The 15,545-nt window shown below is 42.0% G+C and overlaps 1 long non-coding RNA gene across 1 annotated transcript in view; it reads left to right on the top strand.

Moving 5' to 3' along the window:
• The first annotated feature begins 1,499 nt into the window (after nucleotides 1-1,499).
• The window catches only part of LOC140592632 (uncharacterized), a 44,713-nt gene continuing 30,667 nt past the window's right edge, over nucleotides 1,500-15,545 (top strand). Inside the window, exon 1 of the long non-coding RNA XR_011992997.1 lies at nucleotides 1,500-2,020. This is a non-coding gene — a long non-coding RNA (uncharacterized lncRNA). The remainder of the gene's footprint in view (nucleotides 2,021-15,545) is intronic.

The following is a 15,545-nucleotide window of genomic DNA, read 5'->3' on the forward strand; positions in this document are numbered from 1 at the left end:
ATTTTGAGCGTGGCATGGTTGTTGGTGCCAGATGGGCCGGTCTGAGTATTTCACAATCTGCTCAGTTACTGGGATTTTCACGCACAACCATTTCTAGGGTTTACAAAGAATGGTGTGCAAAAGGGAACAACATCCAGTATGCGGCAGTCCTGTGGGCGAAAATGCCTTGTTGATGCTAGAGGTCAGAGGAGAATGGGCCGACTGATTCAAGCTGATAGAAGAGCAACTTTGACTGAAATAACCACTCGTTACAACCGAGGTATGCAGCAAAGCATTTGTGAAGCCACAACACGCACAACCTTGAGGCGGATGGGCTACAACAGCAGAAGACCCCACCGGGTACCACTCATCTCCACTACAAATAGGAAAAAGAGGCTACAATTTGCACGAGCTCACCAAAATTGGACAGTTGAAGACTGGAAAAATGTTGCCTGGTCTGATGAGTCTCGATTTCTGTTGAGACATTCAAATGGTAGAGTCAGAATTTGGCGTAAACAGAATGAGAACATGGATCCATCATGCCTTGTTACCACTGTGCAGGCTGGTGGTGGTGGTGTAATCGCGGGGGGGATATTTTCTTGGCACACTTTAGGCCCCTTAGTGCCAATTGGGCATCGTTTAAATGCCACGGCCTACCTGAGCATTGTTTCTGACCATGTCCGTCCCTTTATGACCACCATATACCCATCCTCTGATGGCTACTTCCAGCAGGATAATGCACCATGTCACAAAGCTCGAATCATTTCAAATTAGTTTCTTGAACATGACAATGAGTTCACTGTACTAAAATGGCCCCCACAGTCACCAGATCTCAACCCAATAGAGCATCTTTGGGATGTGGTGGAACGGGAGCTTCGTACCCTGGATGTGCATCCCACAAATCTCCATCAACTGCAAGATGCTATCCTATCAATATGGGCCAACATTTCTAAAGAATGCTTTCAGCACCTTGTTGAATCAATGCCACGTAGAATTAAGGCAGTTCTGAAGGCGAAAGGGGGTCAAACACTGTATTAGTATGGTGTTCCTAATAATCCTTTAGGTGAGTGTATAAACACAGTGTGTGCAACCTCTCCTCCGTCTTAATTTACCGACGGGCCACTGGACACTTCAAACTGCTCAATTTGACATATCCAATGTGCAGATTTTCCTCAGAATAAACGCAAGACAGCTGATAAGATGGGAATTGACACGGGGTTAACGAGGAGGGCGTGGCACACACGAGGACTGGAGGCGCAGGTCATGACAGATGCTTAGCCTGTATATTCTTTAGCCTATTAAGCCCACTGATTCCTTTATTTTTAAAAGGAATCCATTTTTGTGTGGAATGCCATTTCCAAACCTGTCCGTTGTTGCCTATAGGCCTATGTTGTTTAAAAATAAATATTTTCTGTTCTGAGTGGCAATGCTGCCGTTGCTCATATTTCGGTTTAAGGTGACATTTGTTAGGCATACAGATTATGTGTCCCTCTTTTAAATTGGAGCGAGCGTGGAGCGATTTGACTGGAGCGGGAGGAAATTTTAGTGGAGCGAGGAGCGATGTTGGGCGGAACGGCTTAGTGCGAATTAGAGCGGAGGAGCGGGCGGAGCTAATAGCCTCGCGAGCGAGGAGCGCTCGCGCGGAAGTTCTCTGCGCTCCACTCCGCTCCCATGCTCTGGTCTGAATAATTAAACTTAAAAAAAAAACAAAACAAAAAAACTAACAGCTCGTTGCGTGCATATTGTGAAGATAAATTGGGCGATTATTGTGAAATAGGGATACCTGCCTAAATGGGACAGTTAAACTTTGCAGTTATATGTTTATTATTACACGTGTAGCAGGGTGGACTTTTGTGGTAGAATTGATTATTTCCGGTAGGGGCGTGTATTTTACATACCTTGCCGTTATAAAAAGGCAAGTGGATAGCACACCTATGGTGCGGTGCCGTCATTGGCATTTCCTGATCCGGTAACCCCCTCCCGGACTGCAGTGGCTTGGTGGCACGCTGGCTGTGTGTTACCTTTATTGTGTGTCTTGGCGGTAGGTGGCTGTTTTATTAGCGCTAATACTCTGCTGGGTTTTAATGACTAACAGTCATTTTATATTGCAGTATCGGGAAGCGAGAACAAGTGCGCTTTGTGGGTGCAATTGCGTTGCAGCTCCAGGTATGATTGTGAGTTAGTTTGGTGGCGGGGCTTATAGGTACTTGTTGGTGTCCAATTGAGGTGTTTTTATTTTACTTAAGGTTGTCAGGATTATGGTCTCAATTTGTCATCTGTTCCGGTGTACGTCTCCAAGTAGGTTTTTTTTTTTTTTTAGATGGTTTTCTTTTTGCAGTAATTGTTGTTTGTTGTTGCAGGCAATGTAAAAGTTTGGGCCTGCACTGTCGCTGCTGTTTTGCCTACGTCTGTTTTGTTCCGTGTTCTGGGGGGTATTCCAGAAAGCTTGGTTAACTTACCATTTGGTAAATCTTAACCTCTGGGTTGATATACCCCAAACCCGCATACCATGAGTATGTCGGTTCCAAAACACCTGAGAAGAGTAAGTTCAATCAACCTCCTATTGCTTACCTAGAGTTAATGCGCGTGCACCGTGCATACATAAAGACGTTTTCAATTGATCGCCGATTTCACGAGTCAGAATGGAAAATCAAAGTGAAAAAAAGAGAGCGGCATGCTTCACAGAGGCGGAGTTGGAAGTTTTAATGCACGCATACGAGGAATTCAAGCCAATAATAATGAAAAAAGCAATACGGCTGCATCGGCTAAAGAAAGAGTTGGCTTGGCAAAAAATAAAGGACAGAGTAAATGCGTGTGTATTAAATTGCAAATTTGACATCGCCTCCCCTTTTATTATAATGCAAAATAATTAAACACATAACCCTTCCGCATCCTTTCTACTGTTAAATCACTATGAAAGCATTTACTTTTCCTGCCATTCATTTCTTTAGGTTAAAATAACAATGTGTATCGACTAGGAATATATGGTTTCTTATTTAATAAGGTGTAATCCTTCTGGAGACAGAAGAACTTTGAGCCAAGTCAAAATGAAACACAAAAACATTCTGCAAAAAGGTAATTGATTACACGATCACTTAACTATTTATTAAACACGATTTAGTATATTCTTTCTGTCATGTAGCTAATAGAAAAAAGGCTGAAGCCCGTCTAACTGGCGGGAGCCCACCTCCCCTCACCCCATCTGAGGGCAACCAGTGGTAACCAGCATTGTACTGTCCTGTAATGATTACCTATAGTTAGTGGAAAAAAGTAATGAGTTTGATGATTTTAACAAGGCAAAAAATTAAGGATACAAAATCAAGTTACCTGCACATTGATACTATGAATAGATTTCCTCCGCTATCTCGCTGTACTTGTATAGTGACAATAAAGACATCTATCTATCTATTAACATAGTCTCCCTCATTTATTGAAGGAGCTTTAATAGGTGCCATCAATGCACCCAATTATGAATGAATGCCTTTTATTGTCACTATACATGTATTACATGTATTCCAAATTACATTTGGAAACCCTGAAATACAAAGTCATATAGGGAAGTATCAAGTGTGTGTGTGTGCAGGATGAATACATGTAGGCTATAGATATAAATAGTATGACTATATATTAAATATGCATCATAGATTTTACTACAAAGGACAAACTTACCACTCTGTGGAATTCCTCTTTAATAACACGCAGAGCTTTATGGACAGGGAACTGTATAAACGTGTGTAAGAAGCGTTAAGTACCAGACATACTGTGCGAACGGCTCTACACACAGTTGCCTTTCCTATATGCTCTGCGTCGCCCATATTGTACAAAAAATGCCCTGACGCAAAAAACCGAAGTGCTATGCACAGAATGTTTTCTGTGCTAAGCGCAGACCCGCGGTTTGGGTTTGTGACATTTGCAATATGCGGTTTCAAGAGATGTTAAGTAAATGAACGATTCTTTTGAAAACTGATAACGCTTTTTCAAATAATCATTAGGAAATGACAAGACATATCAATACGCGGTCTTATAACTCTCTCCCGGCGAAAAAAACCTTGTATAATTTATGCCTCCACGTTCACAGGATCGTCATCAAAAGGGCACGCCATGCTCAGTAACCTTCTGCAACAAACTTACCCTGGAACATAACCTGCTCAGTAGCAGGTTATCTTCAGAGAGTAAGCTGCTATGGTTACGTACATACCCAGAAAGTTAACCTCCGTTTTTGGAACCGAAAGTTGAGGTTATCCACTAACTTACCCTTAAACTTACCCGGGTATGTCACATAACCTGCTTTCTGGAATACCCCCCTGTTCATTTTGGGTTTTCTTGGCTATTCAACGCCGCCCGACAACTGATTGAACGCTCCTGATCGTGGGAGTCTTGGGACGCGTCAAGGATCATCGCGTCGTTTCCTGGTTCCTGGAGCAGTTAATTTACCTAGGATTGTGGTTTAACAGACGCTGGGGCTGCCCTTCCTGTTGGGGACTGCTACAGGGAAATTATTGTTGTTCGTTGTTTTCTTGTCCACTGATTTTTAGTATAATACCACGCCGATTCGTGGTTACTGTTTTATATACATTTCTTTTCCGTTTGTGGTATACCAGTGGCCGTCGTTGGTTGACCGGCTGGGGAACAGAATTGATTGGTCTGGGGTGGTGGTCATACGTTCACCGTGTGCTGTATAATTGTGTGGTGGAGCACGTGTGTGTGTTTGTGTGCGTGTGGTAGTGGACTTAATTCCCCCTTTAGATCAACTTTATGGAATAGCTGTTTCTTGCTGGTTAGTCTGCGAATAGCCGGAGTCTGGTCGCTGGTTCTTTTCTCTTTCCCCCCCCCCCCTTTGGGATTGCTGATATTAAAGTGTTTTATTTCCAATAAATGGTTATTTGTATAAAACACGTCTCCAGCTCCACTCAGTAAGACGAACCTGTGTGCTCTTAATTTAGAGTAATATTTCCTGGGGTGAAATTCCCCAGGTGGCGTAGTCGTGTACCGGTATTACTACCCGCTTGCCGCCACACACGGCTCTCTGGAATGCTTGATTCTGATTGGTCAGTTGAGACATTTGCAGGTTTGTTCTTTTCAAATAACCGCTCCAAAGTAAACGCATAGCTATGGAAGCCCGTTTCCGCCAGGTAGTAAAAAAATATAAGCCACGGAATCTCGCAATTGCGACTTAGTAAGTCGCAATTGCGACTTTATATCTCGCAATTGCGACTTTATATCTCGCAATTGCGACTTTATATCTTCAATTAAAAGGACCTGGATTTCACTTAAGCATCGGTGTCATTTTAATGACAGAATCGTGTTGTCCAGTACACATACAACGATGCCCACCGATTATTTTTGCGCTTCAAACCATTTCATGATTTGTGCAAAATCGTGTTAATAGCTAATATTATAGGTGCTGTCAGCTGTAATGACATGGTGGTTTAGCATTTTGGGCTCATGGCGACTGATGCACACCCCTTTGTTTCCCAGATTGCTTTACGTACAAATCTTAATTAATTTCTGAATGTTTGAATGTATCCGTATAATGTGCAATGGGACGTACAATACATGAATGGGTTAATAACTTTAAAACTAGACAAGACAGGCACTTCTAGTGAAGTGTGCTTTGATCAGTGGACTACAGGGAACAATGCACACCCCTTGGATTTTCAGAATAACTTTCTCTCTATCAGTTATTAATTATATATTGTATCCATATTACATGGCATAGGGGTAATGCACTAAAGGGTTAATTGCTCTGAAACAAAATGAGACAGTCATGTCCTATGAAGTGTGCCTTGATCAGTGGAGTCAGGGGGCAATGCACACCCCTTGGATTTTCAAGATCACTTTCTGTCTAACAGTTTAATTATTACATCATATCCATATTACATGCCATTGCTTCATTTCATACATATTGACAGTTAATTGATAACACAAATTAATCCATAAGTAAGTTGTAAAGTGTGATTTAGGCAGTGCACCGTGGGACAAAGTAAATGTATCACAGCTGAATTGCTTGATTACGTGTTTCGTAATCGGTGTGCATCGTTGTCTGTGTACTGGACAACACGATTCTGTCATTAAAAACGCCCCACCTTATTCCCGTGAAAAGTTATTAAAGCTAGAAACTTGTTTCGAGATACTAAGTCGCAATTGCGAGATATAAAGTCAGAATTCTGACTTACTAAGTCGCAATTGCGAGATATAAAGTCGGAATTGCGAGATATAAAGTCGGAATTGTGACTTACTAAGTCGCAATTGCGAGATATGAAGTCAGAATTCTGATTTACTAAGTCGCAATTGCGAGATATAAAGTCGGAATTGCGAGATATAAAGTCGGAATTGTGACTTACTAAGTCGCAATTGCGAGATAAAAAGTCGGAATTCTGACTTACTAAGTCGCAATAGCGAGATATAAAGTCAGAATTCTGACTTACTAAGTCGCAATTGCGAGATTCCGTGGCTTATATTTTTTTTACCACCTGGCGGAAACGGGCTTCCATACATAGCCGGTACTACTTGTATGTTTAAAATACTGGACTCTGACCACCGCTGACAGACAGAAATGGAGCAGTATACTCTCATCAAATCCTGACAACAGCTTGGCAAGCAGTAAGTGTTCGTATTAAACATAATATTTATCATAAAATTCAATCACCAACATAGTTTAATGATAAGTGTGATTTTAGGTGCAGTAAACAAGTCCATAGAGAACTTTCGCTGACTCTACCAAAAACATCAACTTCAACATCCCCGCTGGGACCACATTTACAATGTCACAGTTCACAATTAATGGAAATGTGCAATTTAATACTTGTAAGTAAATAAAATACATATGTTATTATATAATCATATGTAGATGTTATAAATTGTCTTACTAACATTTGAATGTTAGTCACGTGGTACTATATCATTTCTCGGAAGGATAAAATTGTATATTTAAAACATATGCCAATAAAATGTTTCAAATTCATATTCATGTCCAGTTTTTTTCCTTATGTGGCAAGTAGCCGTGTAATAAGCAGGATAATGTACAGGCAGCCGGTAGTTATCGCGAAATAAGCCCCTTCAGTGTGATGCAAGACCCTCCGCTTCGCGTCGGGTCCTGATCACACTGTCGGGGCTTATTTCTGCGGTAACTACCGGCTGCCTGTACATTATCCCTTACGTAACGCTTTATTCTCTTCTATATAGTGTTCAATGGGCATGAATTTATTTAGAATGGTATCAAGTCGGGATTCAAGACATTGAGATTTTGTCAGAAAGCAAATTTACAAAAAGTGTCACATTTTAACAATACACACCCTATGTAAAATAAATTTATCAAATGTATAACATCGTAACAATCATAATGAAGCAAATGCCATCTAAATCTTGTGTTCCGCACGCCCGAGTTCTCATAATAAATGCATGCGCATTATACGGCAAGCCAGTCTGCCAGGAAATGGACCCCCTGCCTATGGCCCATTAGGAAAGATTCACACGGATGAATGTTATTGCACGGATCAGCAGCACTCCTATAACTATTTTGTAATATTTGATGCTGGGACCAGAAACTCCTGGCAGACTGGCTTGTTTTTAAAAGCACTCCCCCAAACAAATAAAATTCGGCATCAAATACTTAGGACTGATGCTCATAATATCTAGCACTGGCCCCCGGGATGGTTTTATATAGCCTGTTTTTACTCGTATGTCGACCTCCTGTTTCCATGGTGAATTAAAAAAGTGTGCAAGATTTACAGTTAATTGAATCAATAATGCATAATTTCCAATTCACTTGCTGGAGCTGGAACTGAAATTGGAATTTCTACTTGCTCTAGGATCACAGAATTGGAATTGAATTGGAAATGCAGAAAGCATAATTGAATTAAACTTAATTCCAGTGCATTTTGGAGCAGGTGGCAGTCAAAGGCAGGGGCTGTAGTTACCAATTGTTGCCTACCAAAACTTACTTTAGAAAATTGGAATGTAATCTCTCTGGTGGAAAAAGAGCCTGAGTTGGTGAAAGAGGTAAAAAAGTACATCTAGATATAACCAAGCTCACCGTAATGCACAGCTGGGGCTCTGGAATCAAACTCCTGGAGAGGTGCTGATTCAATTCCACTTTGGAGTTTCTCTGGGTGAGAGGCATTGGGCAGGTGTGGGTCTACTCAATGCCCCCTGTTTCAACACTAGTATGCTGGAGTTTCCTCTGGTGAATATGAGGGTCATCTCCCTTTAACTTCAAGTCAGGGGATGGTCTCAAACTGTTGTCTGTGCTTATGCACCAAACAACTGTTCAGAGTATTTGGCCTTCTTTTTAGACCCATTTCCAGACTTTCTCAGTCAACCATTCTTTAGATCCACTAGCTATTTTTATTATCATTCTGGTCATAGAGGGTAGAAGATTTTATCTTTATTTTTAATTGTGTGGTGTTATCTTTATTATATTTAGGGTATTTACATTTTTTTGGCATTCCAATGTTTGAATATTCTTAAGAATTAAGAGTTCATTGCTCTTTGAAAGGGTATACTTGCATTATTATGCTAATATATTATAATTCTATCAGTAGCATAAAATGGTCTTAAATTGACAATAATAATGTTTACCATAGTTATTTCTGGGCCAATATATTGTCTAACAAAAGTAGTTATTGTGACAGGCTTAATCCCACTAACATGTCTTCCCTGGTGGAAGTAGAGTTGTAGATCTTGGAGAAAGACTTGCCCATCACTGGGGCTGAGGTCACTGAGGTAGCTAAAAAAACTCCATGGTGGTTTGTCACTGGGGGTGGATGAGACTCACCCTGACTTCTTGTAGGCTCTGAATGTCGTTGGGCTGTGTTAGCTGACAGCCCTGTGCAATATTGATGGAGGTTGGGGACAGGGTCTCTGGACTGGCAGAGTGGAGGGGTATTTTACAACTTCCTGGGGATCACGCTCCTCCTTGGGAAGGTCTTTGCCGGGGTACTGGAGAGGAGGGTCCATCTGTTGGTCAGAAAAGCAATGTGGATTCTGTTCTGGATGTGGAATTCTGGGTATGATATTAAACTGCATCCAGAATCTGCAAGCGGTCCTCCAACTTGCAGGGAAAATTTTGGGGGTTGGTGGCGGGATTGGTACTCTGTGAGGAAACACAAAAGATAGATGCTGGCACAGATCAGCAAGGTAAGCAGAAGTTGGTACACGAGGAAACAGGCACGGGAATGAGCACTCAAACTCAGGAAGAACCATGGAGATCTTGCAACAAGTTAGTGAGCCAGACCTCCAGATATACAGCTAACACATAGAAGATAGGGAACAGCTGAGAGAGGCGTGGTTCCAAGGAGGGGCCACTGGGGTGATCATGGAAAAGAAGTATTTTCCCGGTCAGGCATGTCTTGACGAAGGGACCGCCTTGAGGGGAGCAGCGGAGGTGGGGGATGTCTAGGGTGATCCATGACATACTCCAGCCACAGACAGCACCAACAAAACAGGCATGACACCTTTCTGCTCTCCGCCTAAGTAGCTTTGCTGCAGCCGCTCACAGGAAGGCTGCACATATCTGTAGGTGTAGGTGGCTACACCTATTTTTGGTCTGGTCGCACTGATGAGTTTGCATGCAGTTTATGTGAGGAACTTGCAGATTTGGGTGCCGATGCTAATGTGATGTGGGGGACCTAGAAGAAGATCTAGAAGGTTGCTGATAGTTGTGTTGGTGTTGCTGGTGTTCCCAGAAGGAGGTGCTTCATCTCAAAGGGCACCCTGGATATTATCAAGAGGAGTTGCAGCCTATGACTTGGTGGCAACTCCAGTCTGCCCTGAAAACTGAGTAGGACAGCTGTGAGGGCTCTGAGGGCTGATAAGGAGATGTTTGTTAGACGAATCTGTGAGCAGGTGACACGCCATCTGTGGTCTAGTGACCCATGTCCTGTTTACAGAAGAATCGAAGCATTACGTACATCTGAATCTGTTCCTTGGAGACTTGGAGTGAGGGCAGGTGATGGAATGGTCCTTACTGATGACACAGCAGTTGTGACCCTCTGGGCCAGCTACTTTGAATAGTTGATTAAAGCTGCTCCATTCAACGAGTGTCTAGGGCACTCCTTGGGTGTCTTGTCTCAGTGTATGCTCCGACCACGGTGAGTGATGTCTCATTGAGGAAGACATTTTACTAACAACTTTGCTCGGTGGTTGAAGGGTGCCCAAGAGGTGATACTCCTCTGGTCATGGGTGACTTCACTGTGACCACTGGCACTGACAGGGCTGGCTATGAGGATTGTGCTTGTCCCCATGGATCTGGAGACTGGGGTGAAAGTGGCTCCATGTTCCTTGACTTTGCAAAAGGTCAGGGGCTGCGGGTTGCTGGATCCTGGTTCCCACGCCCTGAGCCGCATCATTGGACTTGGTACTCCAGTATTGGTGGTGCCACGAAGGAAATCGATCAAATCCTCGTGGGCAGACGCTGGAGGTTCCTGCAGAACTGCATGGTCTATAGAAGTGCCCAGGTTGTGAATTCTGACCACAGATTTGTTGTTGCTACTCAGACTCCAAGAACAAGCTGTTTCTGATGAATTTGCACGCAGCTTGTGTGAGGAGACCATCTGTGATAAGACCCTGAAGGTTTCCGAGGGCTGTTTTGGTGTTGGCAGTGTTCCCAGAAGGTGTTTTGTCTCGCAGGGCACCCTGGATATTATCGAGAGGAGTTGCAGCGCACAACTTGGTGGCAACTACAATCTATAAACGGGAACTGAGATGGATGGCTGTGAGACCTCTGAGGGCAGATAAGGAGGTGTTTCTTAGATGAATTTGTGAGCAGGTGACATGCCATCTGTGGTCGAGTGACCCATGTCCTGCTTACAGAGAAATCAAAGCGTTATGCACATCTTGATCTGTTCCTCAGAGACTTGCAGTCAGGGCGGGTGATGGGACGACCCTTACGAAAGACACAGCAGTTGTGACCCGCTGGGCCGGCTACTTTAAGCAGTTGTTTAAAGCTGACCCTCCGGCTAGGGTGTTGGACATCTCTGGGTCCACAGTTCTCGAAGCTGATCCTCCAATCATCTGTGAAACATCTCATCTCACTGAGATTACATGGGTGGTGAACCATCTGGGGGTAGGGAAGGCCGCAAGCTTCTAGGTTATGCTGGGTGAACTTCTCCAGGCTGGTGTTAAGGCTGTCCTCCTGCCATTGGAGGCAAGCTTTGTTAACATTTAGAAGACATCCCAACTGACTGGAAAACAGGACTTGTCCCTATCTGGAAAGGGAAGGGTGATTGTTTTTCCACTGGCATAAAAACTGATACTGGTACTGAATAACATCACAATGTGAGGCGGGGTATTTTTTACTGAATTTGAAAAATTGCTGTAGTATATAATACGGCTGGACGAAGTGTAATATTAATATCAAACATCACATGTTATGCACATGCAATTCTCACATCGCTAGTCATCTTTATTAAGATCATGTTTATTAATTCCTGTCACTTCCCGATCCATACAGCCAACCCAATCCATTTGTTCTGTATCTGGTTTATCTATATTGTACACGTATGCATGTGTGTGTCGCTGCCCAGTTTGAACCAGCTGGATGCGTGGTTCCATATCTAGAAAGGGAAGGGTGATTGCCTGGATTGTGTTTCGTCATTTGGTGGGTGCAGTAATGCACTGCATCAGTGCATATTCTCCAATCTGACCTGACCTGACCTGTGGAATCCTGGACCAGTTTTTTTTTACCCTCACAAGGATACTGGTGGGTTCATGGGAATTTGCCCAACCAGTCTACATGTGTTTTGTGGACTTGGAAAAGGCATACGACTGTGTCCCTTGGGTCCTGTGGGGGTGCAGGGCTCACTGTTGCAACCAATTTGGTTCTTGTACAACCTGAGTGAGAGTTTGCTTCACATTGCCAGTAAGTCAGACTCATTAAAGGGAGAGCTGAGCCAGAAGACAAAGCTATCTACTTACTGTACAATCTACATTCTTACCCTTACCTATGACCACAAGCTTTGGGCAGTGACTGAAAGAATGAGATTGTGGCTACAAGCAGCAGAAATTAAATTTCTTTCAGGGTATCTGGGCTCAGCCTTTGTGATCAGACATTTGGGATGAGTTCAAAGTAGAGCCACTGCTGCTCCACATCGACAGGAGCCAGCTGAGGTGGTTTGGGCATGTGTAGGACACCTCCTTGAGGAGGTTCTATGGGCATGTCCCATTATATCTCAAACCCTACAAATACTTGGCCATTCCTGCCTCATCCGCACCAGCACAACACATTTTCAGTGTCACAAGCAAGAAATTTAGGTCTGATAAATATAATCTTAGCCATGTGAAATTTGAAGTAATGACGATTTCATGTAATAAAGCTGAAAAGATTATATTAGATTAGATTAGATTCCATTATTCTCATTGTACAGAGTACAATGAAATTTTTGCAGCAGTCTAAATGGTGCATTCACACATAACAAATAATTAAAAATGTAAAGTGAGGTACAACTAGAGTGCTGTATGCAAGAAAAATGGAAATATGAACAATTGTGGTATCTTATCACATACAAGGTGTCATGGACCCGGGTTTGGCACGGGAACATGGCATGACACAGGCACAAAAAGGTGGACAACCCTCTGGCGGCTCCAAGAACAAAAACAGGGTTTATTAAACAAAACAGAAAACACTGCGGACACAGCAAAATCAAAGGACCACGAGGGGTCAAAAACTAAAGGGGATTAACAAAGACTAAATAACAAAAACCAAATACACATCTAACACTGAGAATATCAAAACCATCTAACATCACAACCATCAAACAACAACGAACACAATCATCTCAATACAATCAAACACGATCAACGAACCACTAGGGAACAGAAGCAGGGACTTAAATACAGAAACCAAACTGGGTAATAAGACTAACATAGGACAGGTGAGACTAATTAACAGAGATCAGGAAAACAAGGCACAGATGAAACTAATAAACTCAAAGGAACAAAACAGGGAAACTAAGAACTAACCAAGGAAACAGCAACCACCACTAGGGAATTACAAACAGGTAAAGACACAAGCAGGGGCACAAGGATTAAAACAAAAACCAACTACAAAATCAGACACAAGAACCAGAGAAACTCAAATGAAACACTAGGGAGCAAAATACAAAAACAGAGGCGGTGGGATTCAAACACAAGACAGAAGGATTCACAGACAACAGGATGCTCAATGTGTTGAGCCATGAGGCTGACAGAAAATACAGGAAACACAAAGACTAACATGAAGGACGGGATGACCAGCAATGCCTGCTGGCCAAACGGGGAAGGGACACAGAGTGGAACAACGGGGGCTGACCCTGACACAAGGTGCAGTAAATTTAATCACCAGTGCATTTTATATATATAAGGTGCAGCTGGATGTAAACATTTGCAATATTGTTTTAAAGTGACTATAGTGATAAAATTGACATATGAATACTGTTGGACACTGGACATCACACAAGACATAACATAATAACCATAATAGCAAAAAAGTATGGGCATAAATTACCACAGATAGTTGAGCTATTGCACCGAGGTTGCTATAGACCCATATGTCAGCTGTTTGTCTGTGATGTGATGGACCTGAAAAGTATTTACTCAATAAAAGGATTTTAGTAAACTAATAAAAATATCTCATTATTTGAAGTTGGTTGGTGGTGTGTGGTTTAATGGGTTAGGATGCTGTGACTGTGATTGGAACATCACTGATTTAAACACCAGTGTCAGTAGAATTATTTCACTTATGGGCCTATGACAAGGCCCTTAACTCGCCAGATGCTCTAGGGATTGGATGATCCTGCTTCCTAAAAAACAGTTATGCTGTTTTGGATAAAAGCATCTGATAAATAAATTAAAAGTAAGGCTTGAGGCATCTTGATCATGTATTACAAAAGCAAGGAAGACAATACACACTTCCTCCACGTAATGTAGTTAATGTACTTATTACAAATATTTCTGTTTAAGTAACCCTTTCCTGGTATAAATATTATATTGAAATCTTCATCATGGCATGGATTTCTACAGGTGCTTGTACAACAGTAATGCCTCATTCATCAATAATTTCAAGTTCTTGTATTTATTTAATTTTCTGGGGGAGGGTATTTCCAGCCTGCCTCAGTTTGTGTGTGTGTGTGTAATTTTTATTAACTTGTATAAACTATTTATTTACCTGAAAGGGACATTAACATTTTATTACACTTAGAAATTGAAATATAAAAATGTTCACAAAACATTAATTTACACAGATTTTTTTAATTCAGTTTAACTTTGTGAATTTCAAATTCAGTTCCAATTCTGCTTCTTCTAGTTTTTCCCCAATTCCAATCCCATTTCTTTATCTGAATTGGAATTGATGTATTCATTAATGAATGGCCCACAACCCACTTGGGCAAGATACTCCAAAATTGGTATACTTCATTACAAAGGCGTAACTTTGGCTGGAACACTGGGGGGGGGTTGAGGTCTCCACCCATTATGGGGGAAACATGATTATTGGGGGGGTTGTATTAGCTGGTTTTGATTTATTGGGGGGGGGCTACACCCCCATCCCCCCATAATTTACGCCCATGCTTCATGATGATCATTGCTGGCTTTATAATCTTGGAAAGAGGTATCTGCTTTGTCTTGCTCAGCACACTGTGACTATAATCCTCACCAAAAGTGATCTAAAAAGGGATGGATGAACCAAAGTGTAATTTCCTGGTGTGGTAATTACCTTTGGCAGAACAAAATGTTAAATATTTTTTCTTTCTGAATGTTTCTTGTAAATATTTATTAGATTTTTAGGCTGAGAGGAATTTTCCACTGAGAGGAATTTCTTCTTTATTTTATTTAAGGACTGGTGTCTTCATCTGTTATGTGGTATGCTTTCATATGGCTCTTTTCTGTTGGCCTTCTCCTCAGGGTGCATCACACACTTTGTTGTCGCTGATAGGGACATCCTTATATTTCTTCAGGATGTGTTAGTCACAAGGTGGATGCCAAAACTAGAGACCAAGGCACATCTAGTGCAACCTCAGAAAACCCAGTACAGTTCCATCTCACACTTTGCTAACAGTGACATGGGGACCCACATGCACCTTCAGAAATTAGCATTGGCTTAAGTTTTCTTATTAAATAGCGACACACGGTGGTCACAGACGATAAGTTTGCTTCTTAAGCATTAGGTCTGTGCTGTGTATGTATTTTAATGTCAGTGTTTCCAAATACAGTGGTACCACAGAACTCGAAATTAATCCGTTCAGAACTCCGGATCGAATGCTAAAAAGTTCAGGTTCTGATCGAATTTTCCCCATAAGAAGTAATTGAAAACCAATTAATTGGTTCCCGGCCCCAAAAAATTACACCTAAGTATGTTTTTTTAGCATTTAAACACAAAATTTACCGGATAAAACAAGACGAGCATATACTGTACTAAACACATCTAAGCACATTTATCAAAACAGTACTTTGTAAAGTAAGAAAATAAATGTATCCAAACAATGTGTCCTGCCCCGATCATCTGCTCCTTCCGTGAGCCACGCCCCCTTGTTAACCCTGTGTGGAATCCCCGTGTGATCAGCTGTCACTGGTTGTTGTCATGAGTCCTCTGT

Source organism: Paramormyrops kingsleyae, chromosome 9 (genome assembly GCF_048594095.1).
Source record: "Paramormyrops kingsleyae isolate MSU_618 chromosome 9, PKINGS_0.4, whole genome shotgun sequence".
Taxonomy (NCBI): domain Eukaryota; kingdom Metazoa; phylum Chordata; class Actinopteri; order Osteoglossiformes; family Mormyridae; genus Paramormyrops; species Paramormyrops kingsleyae.